The sequence below is a fragment of the Pinus tabuliformis genome, chromosome 2_2 (assembly GCF_031772625.1).
Source record: "Pinus tabuliformis cultivar Carrire ecotype Pingquan chromosome 2_2, CPIR1, whole genome shotgun sequence".
In the NCBI taxonomy this organism is placed as follows: domain Eukaryota; kingdom Viridiplantae; phylum Streptophyta; class Pinopsida; order Pinales; family Pinaceae; genus Pinus; species Pinus tabuliformis.
Window position 1 is genome coordinate 997,484,102 of NC_142300.1, and position 3,344 is coordinate 997,487,445.

Consider the following 3,344-nt stretch of genomic DNA (forward strand, 5'->3'; position numbering starts at 1 on the left):
GGATAAGGAGTCATTGGAATCCAAAGGGAGAAAAACACCTTCATCTGGGATCTAAGGGCTTTTTCACAGTGGTGTTCGCAAGCCTAGAGGATAAAGATAGAGTATTCGAAGGAGGGCCATTTTTCTACGCTGCTGCAAGACTCTACATGCAGCCATGGATGATGAACTTTGTCCCAGAACGTGAAACGTTCATATCCGTACCGGTATGGATTAGAATATACTCCCTTCCTTTGGATTATTGGCTACTAGAATCTTTGAAAACAATAGGCAACAAGCTGGGACACTTTCTAAAGATCTCGGAGGTGACTTTGAAAGGAAAATATACATCCTTCGCCCGAATATGTGTGGAGATGGACTTATCGGGAGCCCTTTTTGGAAGCAATAATTTTAGAAGTATATGATGAGTAATGGGTGCAAATTGTGGACTATGAGCACATCCCATTCAGGTACCGCAAATGCCATGAACACGGGTATTTATAGAGACTGCCCAACAAATAATATGGAGGGAAATATGAAAACTATTGTGGATAAAAATAATGAGGTTTTCACCAAGGTTGGGGGCAAAGGCATGGGTGGTAAACGTCCACAAAAGAAGATGAATACGAACAGACATTCAAGGCATAATCGGTTTAAGATCCTAGAGGAAGAAGAGGGGATCAATAAAATAGTCCAGGATAAGGAGAAAATAATAAATGAGAAGGAAAACGAAGATGAAATGGAAGGTATCACAGTAAACATTCCAGCAAAAGGATGATCTACCAAGTTGCATGGAGATAAGTAGGGATCTAGAGATGACTCCAAGTGAAGTGGGTACGGAGGATCATGAACTACAAGAGATTCTAGACAGGTAAAATCTTGATCTAGAAAAATTTCTGGAACAAGGGACGACCACAGGAGTGGACTCATTGCCAAAAGAGGTTTATGACAGAGTACAACAACTATTTTTATGGAGATCACAATCGAAGGGAGCTGGAATCAAAAGGAATCATGAAATCTAAGAGCATAGTGGGTTCAAAATGATGGAGAACGTACAGGCACAATCTCCAAAGAACTCAGGTAGGAAAAGAGGAAGAAAAAGACATCTCCACTAAACAAATGTGGAAAATTATTGATTAACTCAGGTAAGATGAACGATCTTACCAATTATTATTTTACTAACCTTTCATAATGAAGCTCACAACCTGGAATATTAGAGGCATAGGTAATAGAAGGAAGCAAAGAACTCTCAGCAATAGAATTAAAGAAGAAAAACCAGATACGGTTTTTATTCAAGAGACAAAATTCTCGATGGACAAGATTAGAGAAATTCACAATAAGTGGCTAATCAAGTATGAGTGTATAGAGGTGAAAGTAGACAACTCGGCGGGGGGGATTCTCACACTGTGGGATCCACAGAAATTTTCCATACTGGATGCTGAAGCATCCAGGAACTATCTTTCTATGATATGTCAACCTGTAGGTGATAAGGTAATATATATGATCACAAATGTTTATGGACCTCAGAAGCAAGCAGATAAACTCCAACTTCTTATCTCCCTTGAGGATCTTAGAGCAAGACACTCAAATATGCCCTGGATAGTTGCAGGAGATTTCAATATGATAAGATCTCTTTCAGAGAATAAAGGTGGTATTAGACAGTTAAGAAGATATTCCATGGCCTTCCAGAACTTCATAATGAACATGGGGTTAGTGGACATTGAAACAATAAATGGAACCTTCACCTGGAACAACAAGAGGGGAGGGGCTTCTCAAGTTGCCTCCAAACTTGACAGATTTATTATTTCAGAGGACCTCATTCTCACAGGCCCTGCCATGACAGCTTCCATTCTGCCCTTTAGAGGATCGGATCATTGGCCTGTACAACTGGAGGCAACCTTTATGGGTACACCAAGAAATAGAACTTTCAAGTTGGAAAATGCTTGGCTCTCCCACCCTAAATTCACCAGTAACATTGACAAATGGTGGAAAGAATATTTGAACATTAAAGGCACTAGAATGTTCATGCTCTAGCAAAAACTCAAACACATAAAGTCTCTACTTAAAGAGTGGAACAAAAATGAATTTGGAGATATCTTCCAAGCCAAAAGAGAAGTTGGGCAAAAACTCTAGGAGATCAATCAGATCAGTATCACATATGGATTTACTCAGGAGGGGCAAAAACTTACTGACTCTTTGCAGAGAGAATGGGAAGATCGATGCTTGTAAGAGGAAATTTTTTGGAGACAAAAATCAAGAATACAGTGGATTAGAGAGGGAGAAAGGAATACAAAATTATTTCACAAATCCACTATGGCTCATAGGGCACATAACAGAATCTCAAAGCTCAAAGACTCTCAAGGGATAGAGCTTGTCTCTCACAATGATATGGAATTAATCCTGGTACAACATTTTCTTAGTATAGCAGAGGAGCCTCCGGAGGATAGATCTAGGTTCATCAACCTTTTCACTCAGTATATCCCTCAGTTGGTTACCAAAGAGGACAACCATAATCTTAACAGGCCAGTGTTGGAAGGGGAGGTCAGTGAAGTGATTAATGAAATGCAAAATGGAAAATCCCCAGGCCCAGATGGATTCAATGTAGATTTCTTTAAACCCTGTTGGGAAACAGTTAAACAAGATATACTTGAGGTTGTGGAAGACTCAAGAAAATCCAAAAAGATTCTGAGGGCTCTTAATGCTTCCTTCATAGCTTTGATCCCAAAACAAGAAAATTCCATGACTCTCGAGGGTTTCAGACCCATAGCCTTATGTAATGTGGTGTAAAAAATTATTTCCAAAGTGATAGACAATAGACTCAAGCCACTCCTACCATCTCTCATCTTGGAGGAGAAAAATAGCTATGTGGAAGGAAGACAAATCCTCAACAACATCATCCAAGCTCATGAAGCAATACACTCTCTCAAAAGCAAAAAACAAGCTAGCATGATCATTCAGTTGGACCTTGCAAAAGCCTATGACAAGTTAAGTTGTTCTTATGTTAGAGCAATTCTAAGAGCCTTTGGCTTCGACCAAAATTGGATAAGATGGGTCATGGAACTCGTAACCATGACCAGGTTTTCCATTTTTCTTAATGGGGCTCCATCAAGAACCTTTACACCTTCCAGAGGTCTCAGACAGGGAGATCCGCTCTCTCCTTTCCTCTTCATCCTCATTGTTATTACTCAGATTTTCCTTAGAAGTTATTGAAAAGAAGGAAAGGATCTAAGGTAACTACAAACCATCTTTTAGACTTAGGTGATGGCCCACCTAGTGCAGAGAGGGCTCTCTCTTTATGATTTAGCTATGTTTGAAAAGATTTTAGGGTAGTATTAATGTTCAAGGAGGTTGTTTTGTTTGAGAATGGT